Source organism: Triticum dicoccoides, chromosome 1A (genome assembly GCF_002162155.2).
Source record: "Triticum dicoccoides isolate Atlit2015 ecotype Zavitan chromosome 1A, WEW_v2.0, whole genome shotgun sequence".
NCBI classification, from domain to species: Eukaryota; Viridiplantae; Streptophyta; class Magnoliopsida; order Poales; family Poaceae; genus Triticum; species Triticum dicoccoides.
This window is the reverse complement of record NC_041380.1, coordinates 110,828,614-110,851,666: the sequence shown is the minus strand read 5'-3', so window position 1 is coordinate 110,851,666 and position 23,053 is coordinate 110,828,614. Positions and strand designations below refer to the sequence as shown.

General features: G+C 43.4%; 1 long non-coding RNA gene across 5 annotated transcripts; it reads right to left on the bottom strand.

Annotated features, from left to right (window-relative positions):
- Positions 1-18,906: 18,906 nt before the first annotated feature.
- On the bottom strand, positions 18,907-23,044 carry LOC119365582. Of its 5 annotated transcripts, none has more exons than XR_005175611.1 (7): positions 22,274-23,044; positions 21,807-21,909; positions 21,233-21,463; positions 20,357-20,429; positions 20,089-20,245; positions 19,718-19,882; positions 18,907-19,604 (listed from the first exon to the last, which is right to left on the bottom strand). It is a non-coding gene; the product is annotated as an uncharacterized LOC119365582 (long non-coding RNA). The 5 variants fall into 5 exon arrangements; XR_005175619.1 differs by having other exon boundaries at positions 18,907-19,431; XR_005175618.1 differs by having other exon boundaries at positions 21,820-21,909.
- Positions 23,045-23,053: the final 9 nt, after the last annotated feature.

Genomic DNA, 23,053 nt, shown 5'->3' with positions numbered 1-23,053 from the left:
GGTGCTTTCCATGGCACAGTATTTTTGTACTATGGACGCCAAGTCAGCGAAGCGTGTGATATCACGACGACTTACGGCGTTAAGGATTCCCTTGTCCGTGCAATTACTGCAGAAAATTGAGATTGCATCTTCCTCGCGGCAATCCTTTATCCTGTTCATAACCAGGAGGAATCTGGCCCAGTAATGATGTACTGTTTCCTCAGGCCTCTGCCTGATTTGGGAGAGATCGCTTATGATCGGGTGGGCGGGTGTCGTTGAACCTGAAACCTCACCCAATCCAAGATTCGGAGGCCGAAGAGTTTCCGAACTCTGAAGTTCAGATTCTTGGATGTTGTCCAGTGAATCTGGCCCGTTGCCTGATCCTAAGCTCAAGTCTTGAGTTACATCTCCCCCTCCGCGGGTATCCGGCTTGGAGGGGTCGGGAATTCAGATGTAGCTAGTCCTTAAAATAGATGAAGGGTCGCCGCACTACGTCTCTACCACGGCAACGTGGTGGGTGACTTAGGGAGAGTTAATTTCTCTTAGATCGGGTTTAAGCCCAACCTGGTCGTAATCCGTAGTGACCCCCAGGACGGCGATGTGATCCAAGAGCTTGTTTACGGAAGAGAGCTCCATTGGATCTAGCTGCTCGACGAGCTCCGAGCTGACGTGTAGGTTGCTTTTGATGACCCGAGAGGTCACCGTCGGTGCAACAGCCGAACAGGCGGTCATGAGGAAACCACCTAGCTGGAGGGTTTGGCCGACAGCCAAGGCTCCCTTAGCAACGGCGCCGTCTTTAAAGACGGGAGGAGGCATCCTTCCTGATTGTGACGGCACAGAGGAACTCTCAATGAAAGCACCAATGTCGGTGTCAAAACCGGCGGATCTCGGGTAGGGGGTCCTGAACTGTGCGTCTAGGCCGGATGGTAACAGGAAGCAGGGAACATGATGTTTTACCCAGGTTCGGGCCCTCATGATGGAGGTAAAACCCTATGTCCTGCTTGATTAATATTGATGATATGGGTAGTACAAGAGTAGATCTACCACGAGATCAAGGAGGCTAAACCCTAGAAGCTAGCCTATGGTATGATTGTTGTATATGGAGTTTTTTCCCTACGGACTACAACCCTTCGGTTTATATAGACACCGGATAGGGTTAGGGTTACATAGAGTCGGTTACAATGGTAGGAGATCTTGAATATCCGCATCGCCAAGCTTGCCTTCCACGCCAAGGAAAGTCCCATCCGGACATGGGACGAAGTCTTCAATCTTGTATCTTCATAGCCCTGGAGTCCGGCTACCCGAACACCCCCTAATCCAGGACTCCCTCAGACACTTTCCAGAATGTTTCGGACCCCGAAAAGGAATATGTATGTGGTACGGTAAGTAAACTGACTCCAAAACAGTTCTAATGGAAATATTTCTCTGTTTTGGAATATATAAAAAAATAGGAAAATAAGAAGCAGACCAGAAAGGGCATGGGGCTTCCACGAGGGTGCAGGGCGCGCCCTACCCCCTGGGCGTGCCCCCCTACCTCGTGGTCACCTCGTGTGCTCTCCGGACTTCGTTTTCTTGCATGATACTCCTTTTAGTCGGTAAAAATTCATTATATAATCTCCTAAAGGTTTTGACCACCGTATCACGCAAATATCTCGTGTCTTTGTTTCGGGCTGTCCTGCTGCAGATTAGAGCAACATGTTGTCCCAGGATTCGGAAGGAGAAAGCTATGTGGCTGATTACCTTGCAGATCCTAAGGTCTATGGGGATGTGAAGCATTGTGGCTGGACTACGGTAGAATAAGAGGACTATGAACCCAAGGGAAAGGAGGAGACGAGCTCAGATGAAGATGAAGTCCCATTACCTCAACCTGGGGACATGCATGTGGAGTTGAAAAACTCAAGCCTCCCTGATAGAGCAAAGAAACTTAAGATTGAGTTTATCCCTTTTCGCCTCTTGTAGGAAAACAAGCAGGAATTATGCAAAAAGATATTAAGCCTGGAGGAGGAGATTGATGACCCGAGGGATCAAAATTCTGTCCTCAAGCGCCAATTAAGGAAGAAGCCTACGCCATCAACAAAACCATCATCTTCCTCACCCCCAAAGAAGGAGGCATAATCACATGGGTATGGGCACTCCCCTTGGCAACTGCCAAGCTTGGGGGAGTGCCCCGGTATCGTATCACCAACACTTCTATCTTTACCGTTTTTCTTAGTTCGACCCTTTTGATAATATCTTGATCTAGTAGAATAAAGTTTTGGTATGATCTATTTGTGAGTTTTGCTTTATGATCCTTCTATGTAATCGAGTCTGTGAGCTATATATAATAAAGTTTAGTGTTGAGTCAAGGGCCTGATTATTTTGCTATGATCTTGAGGGAATAAAATAAAAGAGAAGAAATAAAAAGAAATAAAGAGATCTTATGGATCTTATGGAGAGTAATGAGATCACATATAAAGAATATGATGAATAAAAGTTGTTGAGAGTTGACAAACATATTTTTGGTCATCGTTGCAATTAATAGGAAGTAATAAAGAAAGAGAGGTTCACATATAAATATACTATCTTGGACATCTTTTATGATTGTGAGCACTCATTAAAGTATGACATGCTAAAGAGTTGACGTTGGACAAGGAAGACAACATAATGGGTTATGTTTTCTTACATCTGAAATAAATTATATTGTCATGGATCATCCAACATGTTGAGCTTGCCTTTCCCTCTCATGATAGCCAATTTCTTTGCACTAAGTAGAGATACTACTTGTGCTTCCAAATATCCCTAAACCCAGTTTTGCCATGAGAGTCCACCATATCTACCTATGGGTTGAGTAAGATCCTTCAAGTAAGTTGTCATCGGTGCAAGCAATAAAAATTGCTCTCTAAATATGTATGACTTATTAATGTGGAGAAAATAAGCTTTATACGATCTTGTGATGTGGAAGAAATAAAAGCGACGGACTGCATAATAAAGGTCCATATCACAAGTGGCAATATAAAGTGACGTTCTTTTGCATTAAGATTGTGTGCATCCAACCAAAAAAGCGCATGACAACCTCTGCTTCCCTCTGCGAAGGGCCTATCTTTTACTTTTATCTTCTACCTTATATAAGAGTCATGGTGATCTTCACCTTTCCTTTTACATTCCTTTGGCAAGCACAATGTGTTGGAGAGATCGAGATATATATAGCTAATTGGATGTGATTTTTCATGAACTATTATGGTTGACATTACCCTTGAGATAAAACGTTGGGAGGCAAAACTATAAGCCCCTATCTTTCTCTGTGTCCGATTAAAACTCCATACCCATAAATATTGCGTGAGTGTTAGCAATTGTGAAAGACTAAATGATAGTTGAGTATGTGGATTTGCTGAAAAGCTCTTATATTGACTCTTTCCTTTGTTATGATAAATTGCAATTGCCTCAATGACTGAGATTAGAGTTTGTTGGTTCTCAATGAAGTTTATGATTCATACTTGAAATTGTGATTGAATTGTTACTTTAGCATAAGAGATCATATGACAATATATATATATATATATGTCGCTGTTCTTGATGCCCTCATGTCCGTATTTTATTTTTACTGACACCACTATCTCTAAACATGTGGACATATTTTTCGATTTCGGCTTTCGCTTGAGGACAAGCGAGGTCTAAGCTTGGGGGAGTTGATACGTCCATTTTGCATCATGCTTTTATATCGATATTTATTGCATTATGGGCTGTTACTACACATTATGTCACAACACTTATGCCTATTCTCTCTTATTTTACAAGGTTTACATGAGGAGGGGGATGCCAACAGCTGGAATTCTGGGCTGGAAAAGGAGCAAATATTAGAGACCTATTCTACACATCTCCAAAAGTCCTGAAACTCCACAGGAGCACTTTTCAGAATATATAAAAAATATTGAGCGTAAGAAGTACCAGAGGGGGGCCACCCACCAGCCACGAGGATGGCGGCGCGCCCTACCACATGGGCGCGCCCCCTGCCTCGTGGGCCCCCTGGTGGACCTTCGATGCCCATCTTCTGCTATATGAGGTCTTTCGGCCGAGAAAAAATCATAAGCAAGCTTTCGGGACGAGACTCCACCGCCACGAGGCGGAACCTTGGCGGAACCAATCTAGGGCTCTGGCGGAGCTGTTCTGCCGGAGAAACTTCCCTCCGGGAGGGGGAAATCATCACCATCTCCATCACCAACGATCCTCTCATCAGGAGGGGATCTATCTCCATCAACATCTTCACCAGCACCATCTCATCTCAAACCCTAGTTCATCTCTTGTATCCAATCTTTGTATCCAAACCTCAGATTGGTACCTGTGGGTTGCTAGTAGTGTTGATTACTCCTTGTAGTTGATGCTAGTTGGTTTACTTGGTGGAAGATCATATGTTCAGATCCATTATGCATATTAATACCCCTCTGATTATGAACATGCATATTCTTTATGAGTAGTTACGTTTGTTCCCGAGGACATGGGAGAAGTCTTGCTATTAGTAGTCATGTGAATTTGGTATTCGTTCAATATTTTGATGAGATGTATGTTGTCATCCCTCTAGTGGTGTCATGTGAACGTCGACTACATGACACTTCACCATTGTTTGGGCCTAGAGGGAGGCATTGGGAAGTAATAAGTAGATGATGGGTTGCTAGAGTGACAGAAGCTTAAACCTTAGTTCATGTGTTGCTTCGTAAGGGGCTGATTTGGATCCATATGTTTCATGCTATGGTTAGGTTTACCTTAATACTTCTGTTGTAGTTGTGGATGCTTGCAATGGGGGGTAATCATAAGTGGGATGCTTGTCCAAGTAAGGACAGTACCCAAGCACTGGTCCACCCACATATCAAACTATCAAAGTACCGAACGCGAATCATATGATCGTGATGAAAACTAGCTTGACGATAATTCCCATGTGTCCTCGGGAGTGCTTTACTTCATATAAGAGTTTGTCCAGGCTTGTACTTTGCTACAAAAAGGATTGGGACATCTTGCTGCACCTTATTTACTTTTATTACTTGCTACTCGTTACAATTTACCTTATCAGAAAACTACCTGTTACCGATAATTCTAGTGCTTGCAGAGAATACCTTACTAAAATTTGCTTATCATTTCCTTCTGCTCCTCGTTGGGTTCGACACTCTTACTTATCGAAAGGACTACGATAGATCCCCTATACTTGTGGGTCATCACCAACTCATCAATCCTGAGCAATTTTTCTTCAACCAAAGCATTGAAATTCTTTTGCGAACTCATAAATTCTTTAACACTAGTCTCAAAATCAGAGGTCATCTTATTAAAATTTCCATAAGAGTTGTTGTAGGAATTACCATAATTATTAGGAAACGGCCTAGAATTAAAATTTCCTCTATACGCGTTGTTACCAAAATTGTTCCTACCAACAAATTTTACATCCATAGATTCATTATTATTCTCAATCAAAGTGGACAAAGGCATATCATTAGGATCAGAAGAAACACTCATATTAGGAAACAATTTCTTAAGTTCATCCATCTTTCCACTCAAAACATTAATCTCTTCAATCGCATGAACCTTTTTACTAGTGGATCTTTCGATGTGCCATTGAGAATAATTAACCATAATATTATCTAGGAGTTTAGTATCTTCTCCTAAAGTGATCTCCATCAAAGTGCCTCCCGCGGCCGAATCCTAAAGATTTCTAGAAGAAAAATTCAATCCGGCATAATTTTTTTGTATAATCATCCATAAATTCAAACCATGTGTAGGGCAATTACGTATCATTAATGTCATCCTCTCCCAAGCTTGTGCAACATGCTCATGGTCAAGTTGCTTAAAATTCATAATATCGTTTCTAAGAGAGACGATCTTAGCGGGAGGAAAATACTTAGAGATAAAAGCATCTTTGCACTTATTCCATGAAGCAATACTATTTTTAGGCAAAGAAGATAACCTAGTTTTAGCACGATCTCTAAGGGAAAATGGAAATAGCTTCAATTTAACAATATCATTATCCACATATTTCTTCTTTTGCATATCACACAAATCAATGAAGTTTTTTAGATGGGTAGCGGCATCTTCACTAGGAAGGCCAGAAAATTGATCTTTCATGACAAGATTCAACAAAGAAGCATTAATTTCACAAGATTCAGCATCAGTAATAGGAGCAATCGGAGTGCTAATAAAATCATTGTTGTTGGTATTGGAAAAGTCACATAATTTAGTATTATCTTGAGCCATCATGACAAACAAACAATCCAACACACAATCACACAAGAGGAAAGCGAAAAGAGGCGAACGAAAAAGGGGAGAATAAAACAGCAAAGGTGAAGTGGGGGAGAGGAAAACTAGAGGCAAATGTCAAATAATATAATGCGAGGGAGAAGAGTTTATGATGGGTACTCCGTATGTCTTGACTTGAGCGTAGATATCCCCGGCAACAGCGCCAGAAATCCTTCTTGCTACCTCTTGAGCATGCGTTGGTTTTCCCTTGAAGAGGAAAGGGTGATGCAACAAAGTAGCGTGAGTATTTCCCTCAGTTTTTGAGAACCAAGGTATCAATCCAGTAGGAGATAACACATAGGTCACCTAGTACCTGCACAAACAATCAAGAACCTCATGACCAATGCGATAAAGGGGTTGTCAATCCCTTCATGGTCACTTGCGAAAGTGAGATCTGATAAAGATAGTAACATAAATATTTTTGGTATTTTTGTTGTATAGATTGCAAAATAGTAAACAAGATGCGATAATAAAAGAGATGCAATATAATAATAAAGAGACCCAGGGGCCATAGGTTTCACTGGTGGCTTCTCTCATGATAGCAAGTATTACAGTGGGTGAACAAATTACTGCCGAGCAATTGACAGAAGAGCACATATTTATGACAGTATCTAGGCAATGATTATGAAATATAGGCATCACGTCCGTGTTAAGTAGACCGAAACAATTCTGCATCTACTACTATTACTCCACACATCGACTGCTATCCAACATGCATCTAGAGTATTAAGTTCATAAGAACAGAGTAATGCTTTAGGCAAGATGACATGATGTAGAGGGATAAACTCAAGCAATATGATATAAACCCCATCTTTTTATCCTTGATGGCAACAATACAATACGTGCCTTGCTTCCCCTACTGTCACTGGGAAAGGACACCGCAAGATTGAACCCAAAGCTAAGCACTTCTCCCATTGCAATAAAGATCAATCTAGTAGGCCAAACTAAACCGATAATTCGAAGTGACTTGCAAAGATATCAAATCATGAATATAAGAATTCAGAGAAGAACCAAATATTGTTCATAGATAAACTTGATCATAAATCCACAAATCATCGGATCTCGGCAAACACACCGCAAAAAGTATTACATAGAATAGATCTCCAAGAACATCGAGGAGAACTTTGTATTGAGAACGAAAGAGAGAGAAGAAGCCATCTAGCTAATAACTATGGACCCGAAGGTCTATGGTAAACTACTCACACATCATCGGAGAGGCTATGGTGTTGATGTAGAACCCCTCCGTGATCGAATCCCCCTTCGGTAGATCGCCGGAAAAGGCACCAGATGGGATCTCACGGGTACAGAAGGTTGCGGCGGTGGAAAAGTGGTTTCGTGCCCCCCTGATGTTTTAAGGTATTAGAGTATATATAGGCGAAAGAAGTACGTTGGTGGAGCTCCATGGGGCCCACGAGGGTGGGGCGCACCCTCCTGCCTCGTGGAAGCTTCGCGGAGTTCCAGACTTCAACTCCAAGTCTCCTAGTTTGCGTTTGTTCCATGAAAGATCCTCGTGAAGGATTCGTTCCGTTTGGATTCCATTTGATATTCCTTTTCTGTGAAGCACTAAATAGGCAAAAAAGTGGCACTAGGCCTCCGGTTAATAGGTTAGTCCCAAAAATCATATAAAAGTGCATATTAAAACCCATTAAACATCCAAAACAGATAATATAATAGCATGGAACAATAAAAAATTATAGATACATTGGAGACGTAACAATCCTTTATAGTCTTGCATTACAAACTTCTTCAGGCAATCTTTGAGTTATTTTTCTTGTGATGTGAAGATGTCGTTGCTCTGCTGACGGATTTGAAGACCGAGGAAGAATTTCAGCTCACCTATCATGGACATCTGATATTGCTCTTGCATCATGTGTCCAAACTCATCATTGTTTTTCTTGTCTGTGCAGCCGAAGATAATGTCATCCACATAGATTTGGCATACAAACAGTTCGCCATCATATGTCTTCGTGAAGAGTGTGGGATACAGGGAGCCAGGTTTGAAGCCTTTGCTCTTCAGGAAGTCTTTGGGCGTGTCATACCAAGCACGAGGAGCTTGTTTGAGGCCATACAGTGCCTTGTTGAGCTTGTATACCATGTCAGGATGCTTTGGATCTTCAAAACAAGGTGGTTGTGCAACATACACTTCTTCTTCAATCTTGCCGTTGAGAAAGGCACTCTTTACATCCATTTGATACAGAAGGATGTTATGATGGTTGACATAGGCTAGCAGGATGCTAATGGCTTCAAGCCTAGCCACCGGAGCAAATGTTTCATCGAAGTCAATCCCTTCTACTTGAGTGTAACCTTGCGCAACTAGACGAGCCTTGTTTCCGACAACTTGACCATGCTCATCTTGTTTGTTGCGATAGATCCATTTGGTGCCAATGATGTTATGCTTGCGAGGATCGGGATGCTTAACCAGTTCCCACACACTGTTTAGCTCGAACTATTGAAGATCTTCTTGCATCGCTTGAATCCATTCAGGTTCCATGAAGGCTTCAGCAACTTTCTTGGGTTCATATATAGAGACAAATGCAAAGTGCCCATAGCAATTTGCTAGATGTGTTGCTCTTGAGTGAGTAAGTGGACCACGTGCATTGATGCTATCAATTATCTTCTCAATCTGTACTTCGTTTGCAACACGAGGATGAACTGGACGAAGACTTTGCTCTTGTTGATCATTGTCTTCAGTTTCAACATTGATTTCAGGCTGAGCAGTGTCTTTGGGTTAGTTGGGTGCAGAAATGATGATTTCTTCTTCAGCTTGAGCCTCTGAAGGTATGATTTCTCTAGTACCCATAAGCAGTTAGTAGCTCATAGGATGTCTTCTTTAGAAGCTTGTGAAAGTAGAAACGGTTGATGATGTGACATGCAGTGTCAATGGCTTCAGGCCAGAATTTTCTTGGAGTCTTGTACTCATCAAGCATCGTCCGTGCCATCTCAATGAGGGTTCTGTTCTTGCGCTCCACGATGCCATTCTGCCGAGGTGTGTATGGAGCTGAGAACTCATGAGTGATGCCCAATGTATCAAGAAAAGTGTCGAGGCCAGTGTTCTTGAATTCTGTGCTGTTGTCACTTCTGATGTGCTTGATCTTGATGCCATAGTTGGTTATGGCACGGTTGGCAAATTGTCTGAAGACATCCTGCACTTCATTCTTGTAGAGGATCATGTGCACCCATGTATGTCATGAGTAATCATCAACAATAACGAAGCCATAGAGGCAAGCAGTGGTAGTAAGGGTAGAGTAGTGAGTAGGGCCAAATAAGTCCATGTGAAGTAGCTCGAAGGGACGGGACATCGTCATGATTGTCTTCGAGGGATGCTGGGGCCGTGTCATCTTTCCAGCTTCGTAGGCACCACATAGATGATCCTTCTTGAATTTGACGCCCTCGATGCCTACAACATGCTTCTTCTTCGCGAGAGTGTACAAGTTCCTCATGCCGGCATGCCCTAGACTCCGATGCCAGAGCCAGCACTCTAAAGCTTTTGCTAGAAGACATACGACCAACTGTGGTCCTGCTGAGAAATCTACCATATACAGATCGTATTTTTGATACACTTCAAAGAGTATAGATTTGCCAAATTCCATAAGCAAGGCAACGATATTTTCCAAATATCACAATCATGTTCAGACCACAAAGCATTGAGACAGACATTAAGTTGAAACCAAGGGATTCAACAAGCATCACTTTATCCATGTGCTGATCCTTTGAGATTGCAACTCTACCTAGACCCAATACCTTGCTTTTACCAGTGTCAGCAAATGTGATGTGAATCTTGTTAGATGGACGTAGGGTTGAATCCATGAGGAGACTTCGATCACCAGTCATGTGGTTAGTGCATCCACTATCCATAATCCATTCAAAAGCCTTTGGTTTCGTACCCTACAATGCACTTTGGGGGATAGGCTCCACCAAGGGAAATGTGAAGCATAAACATTTGACGAACAAACATATTATCAAAGTTCAGATCTTGGTTAGGATAGATAGGATGGTTGTCAAGGAATCCTGAAACAAAATACATAGTAAGACCATTCGGACATTTTATCTTGCGTCCCACAAGATGTTTTAGGTCCCCAGCATAAGCATCAGAAGCCTTTGATTTTTGGCTGGAGACCTTTCCCTACAAAAGAGAGTTACTTTTTCTTAGCCACCCACATCTTCAGGGGTGGCCTAGAAGCAATGAGTCTAAGTGCAGCATCTGAGAACTTTGGCTTTGGAGCCCTAGTACATAGCCTTGTAGGAGGTGAATAATACTCATAGGAATAAGCAGAAAAGTTCTTGGTCTTATGAACATAGTGGTTTGATGAAACACGCTCATATTCATAAGTCTGGGTATGATTTCCTTGCAAAACATTAGCGTTAGGGTGACTCTGGTGAGTCCTCTGTCTGTATGAAGCCTTTGGACCATATGAAGCCTTTGGTCTGGGGTTTTTCTTCTTCCCTGGTGGTGTCATGATGACATTCATAGGAAGTTTCTCAAGACAAATTTTGGGCACCCAGATCTTCTTCAAAGGTGGCCCATTCCCGCATTTAGTACCAATATAACTGGCAAACACTTCACCATTCTGATCCTTAAATAGTTTATAGTTTGCATCAAAGGATTCATCAATGATAATAGGGTTAGCACAAGTGAATCTAGATAGGGTAGATGGATCCACTGAAGGTTCCTTTGCAGCAACCCGTGTGGTTTTGGGGTACTGCTCAGGCTTCCAGTATGAACCATCAACATTCATTTTCCTCTCGAACCCAACACCCTCTTTCCTAGGGTTTCGGTTCAAAATCTGTTTCTTGAGGACATCACATAGTGTCTGATGCCCTTTGAGACTTTTGTACATCCCTGTGTCAAGCAATGTCTTCAACCTGGCATTCTCATCAGCAATAGTAGTGGTATCCTCAGAAGAGGGGTTAGTTTCCACATCAGCAGGTGAAGAGATGGCAACAGTAGCAGCAGTAGAACATCCAACAATAGAAACAACATTATCACGCTCAAGACATTTTAAACATGGTGGCTCAAAGTCTTCCTGAGCAGAACTGGTCTATTAAGCGCAGAGTGACTCGTTCTCCTTTTGAAGATCTTCATGAGCCGATCTCAAGTTCTCAAGCTCTTGCTTCCTTTGAAGATAATCATAGGAGAGCTTTTCATGAGTGGTTGAGAGCGTTTCATGATGACTTTCAAGTTCTTCGGACTTAACGTGAAGATTTTTAATGTCTTCAATTAAGGACTAAGTTCGAGTCATTTCCGCGTCCAATCGGTCATCGCTTTTGTCTAGCAACTTTTGAATATGTTCCATAGCATTTTGTTGTTCGGTTGCAACTTTAGCAAGTGTTTTGTAGCTAGGTTTAGATTCACATTCAGAGTCATCTTCACTTGATGTTTGAAAGTAAGCACCGCGTGAGTTTACCTTGGCACCGTGTGCCATGAAGCAGTAGGTGGGAGCAGAGTCATCCTCATCATCAGCATCGACGTTGGTGACGAGGCCATTGTTTTCCGTGTTGAAGATGGACTTGGCGACATATGCTGAAGCTAGAGCCAGGCTTGCCATGCTTGAATCGGACTCCTCCTCAGACTCCACCTCCGCCTCCTCAGAAGCAGACTCCTCTGAATCCATCTCCTTGCCAACAAATGCACAAGCCTTGCTTGATGAGCTCTTCTTGTATCATGAAGACTTAGATGAAGATTTTGATGGAGACTTTGAGGATTTCTTCTTCTTCTTGTAATCAGAATCGTATTCTTTCTTCTTCTTCTTCTTCTTCTTGGTCTCATTGTCCCACTGTGGACACTCAGAGATGTAGTGACCAGGTTTCTTGCATTTGTGGCATGTTCTCTTCTTGTAGTCACGAGAGGAAGCTTCATCATTTCTTGAGTTGGATCTTGAAGACTTTCTGAAGCCCTTTTTCTTGGTGAACTTCTGGAACTTCTTCACAAGCATAGCGAGCTCCTTTCCAATGTCTTCAGGATCCTTAGAACTGCAGTTAGATTCTTCTTCAGACGAGGACACAACTTTTGCCTTCAAAGCGCGAGTTCGGCCATAGTTGGGACCATAGATATCTTTTTTCTCAGATAACTGGAACTCATGTGTGTTGAGCCTCTCAAGTATGTCAGACGGATCGAGAGTTTGAAGTCAGGGCATTCTTGAATCATCAGGGCCAGGGTGTCAAATGAGCTGTCAAGTGATCTCAGGAGCTTCTTGACGATTTCGTGCTTGATGATCTCAGTAGCGCCGAGTGCGCGAAGCTCATTTGTGATATCAGTGAGGCGTTCAAACATGAGCTGGACATTCTCATTGTCGTTTCTCTTGAAGCGGTTGAAGAGGTTGCGAAGAACATCAATCCTTGAGTCTCTCTGGGTTGAGACGCCTTCGTTGACCTTGGAGAGCCAGTCCCAGACTAGCTTCGCAGTTTCCAGTGCACTCACGCGGCCGTACTGTCCTTTGGTCAGGTGACCACAGATGATGTTCTTGGCGGTTGAGTCCAGTTGAATGAACCTCTTGACATCAGAAGCGGTGACACCTTCACCGACCTTGGGAACACCGTTCTTGACGACATACCAGAGGTCGACGTCAATGGCTTCAAGATGCATACACATCTTATTGTTCCAGTAGGGGTAATCAGTGCCATCGAAGACAGGGCACACAATGGAGACCTTGATTATCCCTGCAGTTGACATAGCTAAAACTCTAGGTGGTTAAACCGAATCACACAGAACAAGGGAGCACCTTGCTCTGATACCAATTGAAAGTGCTAGTTATCGACTAGAGGGGGGTGAATAGGAGATTTTTATGAAAGTCTTCAATACACGGGGTTTTGAAGACCAACAGTATAAATGAACCTATTGATATGCAGCGGAAGATAGACTACACTAGACAGGCCATAGTCAAGTAAGCAATGAAGTGAAAGCACGAAGACTATCAGCAGCTAGATAGTATGGATCATGATGGAAGATGGTATGAAGGCAAACAGTAAACGGACTTCAAACAGTGAAGACACTCAGATCATGCAAGCAGTCAATGACTTCATGAAGACAAACTGTAAAGTAAAAGGAAGTGAAGGATAGAACTAGTTGTTTGGTGAAGACAAGGATTTGGTAGACGAGTTCCAGTTGTTGTGACAACTGTACGTCTGGTTAGGGAGGCTGAGATTTAACTCAGAAGACCACATCTTCACCTTATTCCCCTTGAGCTAAGGACACACAGTCCTCGCCCAATCACTCTGGTAAGTCTTCAAGGTAGACTTCCAAACCTTCACAGACTCCATTCTCCGGCAATCCATAATGACTGTTGGATGCTCAGAACGTGACGCCTAACCGGCTGGAGGATTCACAGTCCTCAAGTGTAACAAGTCTTCAGATCACGCGGACAGAAAGACTTTAGTGATGCCTAACACTCTTTGGCTCTAGGTGTTTTGGGCTTTATCCTCGCAAGGATCTCTCTCTCAAATGCTTCGGAGGTGGGTTGCTCTCAAACGACAAAAGCCGTGCACTAACTCTGAGCAGCCACCAATTTATGGTGTAGGGTGGGCTATTTATAGCCAGGGGAACCTGACCTGATTTGTCTGAAATGACCCTGAGTCACTAAGGAACTCACACGTGTCCAACTATCAGATTTCAAGCACACATGATAGCTTGACTTGGGCTACAAGTAAGGCTGACTCATCCAGCTCTGGATAAGATGTGTTCTCATTGTCTTAACCTTAGCATGTACACTTCCACGTTAGTAATATGGCACAAATAAACGAGGTTGTGTATCCTGTCAGTCTAACTAAGAGCATCTACAATCGGGCGCTCCACACTTTTCTTAAACGTCAGGGTGGTCTATTCGGTCATTGACCGGTGACAAAAAAATGACTCAAACGGACACCTCAAACGTCCGGGCTGACCGACATCTCTCATATCCAGCCCAAATATAAGGCGGATATGGGGCGTCCGGGCACGCCCACCACGTCGGCCTGATCTGCTATGGCCCGTAATGACCCGACTCTAGCCCCTACAAATATATGACGACCGACGAGCAAACCCTAGTCAAACTCAATCCGTACTCTCTTGACCTCTCCACTTGTCCCTCAAATCCACTTTGTCTTCCCCCGCCTGCCATGCCCGACAGTAAATCTGACCTACCGGAGTGGCTCAAGGCCCCGGTGGCTCGTCCGCGTCAGATGAGGAGGAGCTAGCGCTCCACATTGCCCTTCGTCGCTCGCTGCTGGATCGGGGCGGCGGATCCTCTTCTGAGGCATCGACGGCTAGCCGGGTGGGGAGCAGTACCTCTGTGGCGCCTCGTGCTCGTCCATCGCGCTCCTTTCCATCCCCTACCAGGCGGCACCCAACACCGCTCGCACCCGCCCCTCCGGGGCACCGCTGGGTGCTGTTGTCGGCGGAACCGCAGCCGGAGTCTGTGGGCGCGCGTATCGGCTCGCTAAGAAGCGGGCGGAGGAGGCAACTAACAGCCATGGATCCAAGGGAGGATCGAGTAGATCTGCGCCACAACCACTTCCCCCTGGCCAGCAACGACGACGAGGACCTCCGCACCGCCATCCGCCGCTCATACACGCCCACGGAGACAGACGCCCGACATCGTCGCCGCAAAGATGCGAAGGCGTTCCGCGTGGCGCTGGAGGAGTCGGAGCGGTTGGCGAGGCAGCGGGCGACAATAGCACGGCGCCGGGAGGAGCGGTTCCGCAAAGCCCGTCGCATTGTGGGCATCATCACCTCGTCCTCATCCTCCTCCGCTTCAGACAACAACGATGACGACGCGCCTGGAGCAGCTGACGCCTATGCTGAGTCCAGCCATCGAGACCCTAAGGGGAAGCGTCTGGCATGGAGAAAGTGGTGAAATCTCCTCCCCTGCCGGTTTTAGTTGATTTTTAGTACTGTTAAGTGTTGAACTAGGACCATATCTTTTGTATCGGACTATGGTCTATGCCGGATTGCTATGTTACATGCTTAAGTACGTATGAACATTGTTTGCAGATTTTGTATGGATTTAGAGTACACTATGTGAGGGATGCGGCTGTGGAATAGAAGAAATGAGGTGCTTTGATCATCTTCAATGAACGCGCCCGAACGTGTACACAGACATATAGGGATTCAAATTAGATGATAGCGGTTGTAGATGCTCTAAGAGCAACTCTAGCAGACCCCGCAAAACGCCGGCCCGCAAAGCGCGTATGCAGTTTGCGCAAAACAACTTTTGCGGGCCGGCGCGGGCTGGCACAGATGCAGACCCCCAAACGGATCCGTAAAATACTTTTTTACGGGTCGGCTATGCGGGTTCTGATTTTTGCGCCGCTGCATCCCCGCAAATCTCAAATCCAACATAATTCAACAATCGAAAACAAACTGAATTATTCAAATCAAACATAAAACAATAATCATCCGCATTACAAATAATTATTCATATCACCGTAGCAAACTAAAAATAATGCAATACAAAACTTGTCATGAATACAAATACAAATGAGTACAAAAATTAGTCACTGTCCAGCCCTTTGTCAATGGTGCTCAATGAGATCTTCCTGAAGTTGAAAGTGTGTGTATGCATTTTCAATCTCCTTGTATGTCTGAAGAAAAGCTCTAATGGGGTTTGGGTCTCTAGCTGGTTTGACACGGCTACCCACATTATCATAAAAGAATTCTAAGTCCATTCCTCTCTCATCTTCAAGAATCATATTGTGCAGAATAACAAAACAAGTCATGATGTTCTTCAGGGTTTTCTTATCCCAAAAACGAGCAGGACCTCGGACAATGGCAAACCTAGATTGCAAAACACCGAATGCTCTTTCAATGTCTTTTCGGGCTGCCTCTTGTACCCTTGAAAATTCACATTGTTTTTTGTTTTGGGTTCTTTGATGCTCTTGACAAATGTGCACCAAGGAGGATATATACCATCTGCTAGATAGTACCCCTTTGTGTATTCATGCCCATTGATAGTGTAGTTGCAAGCAGGAGCATCACCACTAGCAAGCCTAGCAAACAAATGAGAGCGTTGCAACACATTGATATCATCGAGTGTGCCGGGCATACCAAAAAAGCAATGCCAAATCCATAAATCCTCGAATGCTACGGCCTCTAGCACAATTGTTGCATCACGAGACTTGCCACAATACATTCCTTGCCAAGCCTTGGGGCAATTTTTTCAATTCCAATGCATACAATCAATGCTACCTAGCATCCCAGGCCAACCTCTCCTCTCATTAGCTGCCATCAATTTCTTTGTGTCATCTTCATTTGGTGCCCGAAGATACTCGGGACCAAAGACACAGACGATCATTTTCGCAAATCTACGCACAGACTCAATTGTGCTATCTTCACCAATGCGAAGATACTCATCGGCATAGTCAGCCAGAACGCCATATGCAATCACCCGCATAGTTGCAGAGATTTTTTGATATGCACTAAATCCCTTTAGGCACGCGGCATTCCTTCTCTGAGTGAAATACCGGCAATTTGCCTCGCAAGCTTCAACAATTTTCACAAAAAGGGATCGGTGCATTCGGTACCTTCCGCGGAAGCGGTGTGCAGGATATGTAGGATTCTTCGAAAAATAATCTTGCATCAACATCTCGTTTCCAAGATGGCGATTCCGCGGAATGCACGGACGCCCGACAGTAGATCCTCGCCTCCTCTTTCGGTACTCGTCTTCAGGCTCCTTCACGGCAAGCGCCATGACCAATGTTTGCTGCCGAAAGTTCGCAAGCATGGTCTCCACATCCGAGTCGTCCGAATCGGACGAATCAGATAGCAAGAACTTCTCGCACGGGGTCAACCCCATCTACACGCACGCCAGCGCGTCAATCTACTACACAGCTCACGAAAATCATTAAAAGGGGACTAACCGGTGGTGCGCTCGGCGGCGGTCGATCCCAGCGGCGGCGGCGACTGGGGGGCCGCTCTTCTCGCCGGATCCGGAGGGGCGGTGCAGCGGTATGTCGCAGGAGGGTGTGGGGCGGCCCCACGGAGCGATTTCCGCCCGCAGATATGGCCGAAATTGCCGGCGGCGGGCGGACGGAAGCAAGGGCGGACGGCGGCGGAAGAAAGGGGAAAAGAGCGCGAGCTGAAATGTCCCTCCCGCCAACTGCTTCTCTGTGATGCAGGGCACCGCAGCCGCGAGGGGGAAACTCGCGTTTTCCCGGGTTGGGGCTGGAAATTTGCCGCGTTCCCTAAAATTTTTTGTGGGCCGGGGCGGGATGCGGGGTCTGGTCCGGCAGGCTTTCCGGCCCGCACCCGCATTTTGACGGTTATTTTGCAGATCAAGGACGGATGCGGGGTCTGCTAGAGTTGGGCAAATTTGACAAATTTGACCTGTGGACGAAATCAAATCACAGAATGAACTGCTCGTGAAACTATTTCACGCGGCTGACCTTTTTGTGTGACGCCCGACACGAAGGCGTCAAACTACATTGTGCAACGCCTCACAGATAGGTGTTACACGCCTGGCCAACGTTGCACCCCAAACTGCCTAAAAATTGCTAAGTCATTGTGCAGAGCCTACGAGCTAGGCACTGCACTGTATAGTGTGGCGCCTAGCTCTCAGGCGCTGCACTAGTGGTTGCACTATAAAATGAAGCAACCACTAATGCAACGCCTAGAAGCTAGGCGCTACACTGCATTGTGTGGCGCCTAGCTCTCAGGCGCTGCACACTGACTTAGTAATTTTCAGATCACATGAGTGCGACGCTGGCCAGGCGTGTAGCGCCTATCTGCGAGGCGTTGGCGTCACACAAAAAAGTCAGCCGCGTAAAATAGTTTTACGGGCAGTTCATTCTGTAATTTGATTTCGTCCATAGGTTAAATTTGTCAATTTTGCCGCTAGAGTTGCTCTAAGCTGGTTAACACGTGGGTGCCTCGCTGGGTATGGGGCAGCACCAACCGTCAATTGTTTAATCAACGTGGCCGCGCTTTGCCGGTCACACGCGGCGCAGCTAATATTCTTTTTTTTTTTGCGGGGGGCTAATATTCAATGGAGGATGGAACGTGGAAGAATATTTGGTCTCGTATCTGGACCGACCGACACGGCAGGCAATTTGTTCACTGAAACGGCATGTAAACCATCTCCGATTCTCTGCAGGGGAATTCCGGGCAGTGACCGTGAAATTTTTGGAGGACGGCAGTGGTTTTTATCGGTATACACGTGCCACCTGCACTCGCAGTTGTACTTGATTAGTAAAGATATTTCTAGTAGTTTACAATCTTCTTCCCCTAAAAAAAAGTTTACAATCTTCTTTTTTCCTTTGCGGGTTAGTAGTTTACAATCTCTAATGGGTGTGATACAAATGTGCCCTTTTACTGAACGCGCTACTAAGTCCCTCCCTTTTCATCATCGACTAAAATAATGCACGGTAAAAGAGGGAAATACCCTTTGGCTCTCTGGTACATATATACTTCATATGGGAGACAAAATTTCAAAAAAAAAAAGAAATGAACTTGACCTTCTCTTGTACTCGTATAAAAAAACTATGAAGAAAAAGATTTCCGGGTAAAAAATAACAAAATTTCAAGGACAAAAAGTGTGAGCACTATCTTGCATATAGTATTGATTCTTTTACACCTAAGATACCTTGGCCAAACTTTTTATACGAGTACAATAAAAGGTCAAGTTTATTTAAAAAACTTTCCTTTTTACCTTTTGTAATTACTTAAAAAATCATATAGGGTGTATATACACCCAAGAGCCGTGCTTGTCCTGCTAAAATAACACTTCTTCTGTTTCTAAATATGTCATTTTAGAGATTCCAATGCAGACTCCATACAGAGCAAAATGAGTGAATCTACACTCTAAAATACGTCCCCGTAAAAAATACACTAAAATACATCTATATACATCTGTACATAGCTTATAGTGAAATCTTTAAAAAGACTTAAATTTAGAAACAAAGGGAGTACTATGCTAGAAAGGATGTTATGCTATACTATACTAACAAGACTAAGGGCGTGTTTACATGCCTTCCACGCCATTGTACGCCTGGCTTGGATGATCCCTGAGTTCTACGTGACAGCTGTTTGCTTCCTGTCCTCGTAGAAAAAGATGTCTGCCTGGCTTGGCCGTCCCTGCCATGTGATTAGCATGGCAACTAGGAATAAGAAATTGAAAAGAGATAGCCCAGGCAACCTCATTAGCCTAGTCCAGGCGTCCCTCTCCATGCGTCTGGCGTGCTACAGCAACAACCTGGCAGTAATAACTGGCCAGTAATTGTACATTTGTTCTGTGAAAATATTTTAAACAGTCAACTCACATCAGTCTGGCAAAGACAATAGACAAACACGCGGGTGGCACGCGAGTCTGGCCAAACAATTTTTTGCTTCATCACGGGCGTTACCCAGGCACCTTATTTTCTCACGCACACTCACGAGGCCTCTAACCAAACAGGCTCTAAACCTGCAAAGATTTAATTTATGTCTTCATTTTGAGTTTTTTCGAGCCTTAAATGGATTAATAGGCAGCCGACACATGTAATCCAGGGATTTAACGAGGTACGTTCTCATGCGCACCTTGCTTTTGCAGTCACTAGTAAGCTTGCACGTGCAATGCATGTCTCATTCGACTTAAAAATTTGAATATGCAAAGCTTCAGTAAATTCCAATCCACATATAGCTACTTGTAATTCACTCTGCAATGATTTGTACCACCTTCAATATGCTCTGTGAGTTTGAAACCTGGTAGGATCCACTACTTCAGAAATCACAAACTTGCATAAAGAAGCTATAGTACCGATTGCTCACTCTCGAGAAAACAAACTTGCATAAAGCTTATATCGACATTAAATCAATTGACATAAATTCTCTGTTGATGAATCAATAGAAACCTATTTAATATCATACGCTTATAGGGGGGTACCAGATCAGTATCAAAGGCAACTTACCCCTTTTCTGGTCTAATGCACACATGCTTGTACCAATGATAGCCACCACATATATAAGCCTATATATTGTGCGATGCTTAGAAGGGCTGTGCTTTCAAATTCCCAAAGAGAAGAGCACTTATATAGTCCGTCAAATCGGGTCAACAATTCAACATGCCTGTAGATGTCGAGTGATGTGAGTTGACTATAGACAAATAGCTAAATAAAGGAGATGAGGAAATTAATATTAGTAGTGTAATGAACTTCATACTGACTGCAAGTCACATACATGTAGTCAAGTTGAGGCCGAAATCATTTTTCTTGGAACATAATTTGGTAGCACTCCATCATTGCCATGAAACCTGTAATTTCAAATGTCAGTCTTCAGATACATAATTGTTAATTTAAGTCTTAACTGAATCTCTGCAAGCAAGCATGATGGTTTTAGCATCAGATACATAAAGATTAGGATAACCTGGCATATAAATCACCTCAAATTAGGGTATACCAGGATTGTAAAATTCATAGTTGTAGCACGATACTATATACTCCCTCCGTTCCGAATTACTTGTCTTGGATTTGTCTAGATACAGATGTATCTAGACTCATTTTAGTGCTAGATACCTCTGTATCTAGACAAATCTAAGACAAGTAATTTCGAACGGAGGGAGTAGTATAGTGAGTAGCTTGTGCTTCAGGCCACCGACACACAACATACTGAAAACAGTAATACCCATCTGATGACTTGTACCGGTGAAATGATGCAAAGAATAAGGTGAAGAGAGCATAGAGAGAAGGTCAGACAACATGTGATTACGACCGACTACATTTGGTAAAGGAAATAGAGGATCCTCGCCCCCATCTAGAACCATCCATTATATAGTTTTAGTGTTCAAGTAAGTTATTAAACCTTCTAATATGGATTAGACGACATCATCAGCAACCTGTCGTGTGTCCATCGGAAGTATCAATTGGACTACTCTGAATGGGAAAGATAAAAATCCCCAAGGATTAAATACCGGTGAACAAAATAATATCATAACAAAAAAAATTATTAGACATGCAAAACCACTACAATTTTCAAAGTATATAGCTAAATTCACTTTTATTTTTCACTTCTGTACGTATGCAAAAATGTAATAAGGATTTTATAGACTTGTGGTACCTCTTTTAGTTTTTTTAGTGATGCGTCCTCAAAAGTATAGCAATTAAGAAAAGGCCGGCATGCCTGCAGTGGCGGAGGCGGGATTAGTGGGATTAGGATGTTGGGGAGGGACGGTCGGAGCAGAAAACAAGTCAAATGCTGCACTGTTCATGTGTTTATTATGAACAAATCCATAGTATTTGGAGGGGGGCAGGGCCCCTTGCTGGTCATGTGTTTATCGCCACACAATGCCTGCAAATAAGAACATAATTTTTCTCACTACAATGATTTTGATAGTTAAATTTATCGGTACACATTTAACTGGGAACAGAAATATTTTAGATGATGTACTCCTAATCCCTCATTCAAACTGTTGATTACTTCATCTGTTGACGAACCAAAAAAATGATAGGGGCACATGCATACTCTTAAGTCAATTTATAAACCTTGATGGAGATGGAGATGTTAACAAATAGACTGATATTTGTCAGTTGTGACTGAAATTAGGTAATTCATAGAAGGATAAACTCTAAAAATTAGCAGAAAAAAGGAATATGGAACATTAGCATGGAGTTTTATAGTCGGAGTTCTATACCCTAACCACACACATAGTAAAGGTGGCAGTGGCTCCAGCGTCCATGAAGGCAGTGAGACTGGGACTCCGAAATATCCTCGTTTCCTTGTTTTGTGTTCAAGGGCTGCTCGAAAGGGTGGTATTTCAACAATTAGACAATAGCTAGCTGATTCATATCAACTCATAGCACGACAATAAAAGGCGATAAAAAACAGCAAACAAGAAAATGACATCTAAACGCTATACCACTCAAACAAATGCTTTTTTTGGTATTCCAAACTGCAAGACTACAATGAACCTTGTAGCCATCTGTTTATAAATAAGCATTTGTAGCTAAGAATGGATCGATCAAACTGTGACAGAAACAAAATTGCATACAGAGTTGTAGCAAGGAACCAAAATCAAAGGGGTTCCTAACCCGGGTTGGGGAAACCTATCAAACATGCAATCTGAGCAAGCTAAAAAGGCGATGAAATAAATGCTCTCACCTAAAGCAAGGAGGAAGCTTGCATGTGGTTGACAGTGAGGTGCAGAGGTTGAGGTTGTTGAACCAATCACACATGCAAAATTCAGGATTTTCTATTTCCTTGTGAGACACATACCTTGAATAATGAAATAATGACATCACAAGACACTGGACAATACATTTCAATTTAGCATCTAGAAATTGTTCTCCCGGTGGAAAACCTGCAAGCATAGAAATATAGGACATCGTGGTGAACAATTTGAATAATATTCTTACTGAAGTACAGTGAGAGCAAAACATAGCACACAAAGCGTAAATAGAAGACCTCAATATTTCAGCATGAGTATTAAACTATTAATGGTAAAGACAAATGAACAGGTTTGCATTTCATTGAAGATGCTCTAGCGGTCTAGCCATAAGGTGAAATTCATTTGAAAAATCTGAAAACACACATTTGTTAACCATTGCCTTCGGAACTAAACACACACATCCAAAACACCTGAAATCTGGTTTCCATGATTCTTTGTGGTACACAGCTAAATTGTAAACTTATTAATATATTTCGTTGCTTATTTGATTCTACAAAGGAAATTTTGGATACCATTGAGAACATCAGCACAATAAGCCTGTGATGCATACTGTCTATAACTCTATATTCCTACAGCATGTGCAAGTAAAATGCAAACAGTGTGTCATGATAGAAGGACGGGTATTTTTTTGCTTTGTGATGCGAAATCTCCCTTTCATCAGTCACATACAGAATTGACGTTTCATCACTTAGATTATATCATCACGCAGCAAC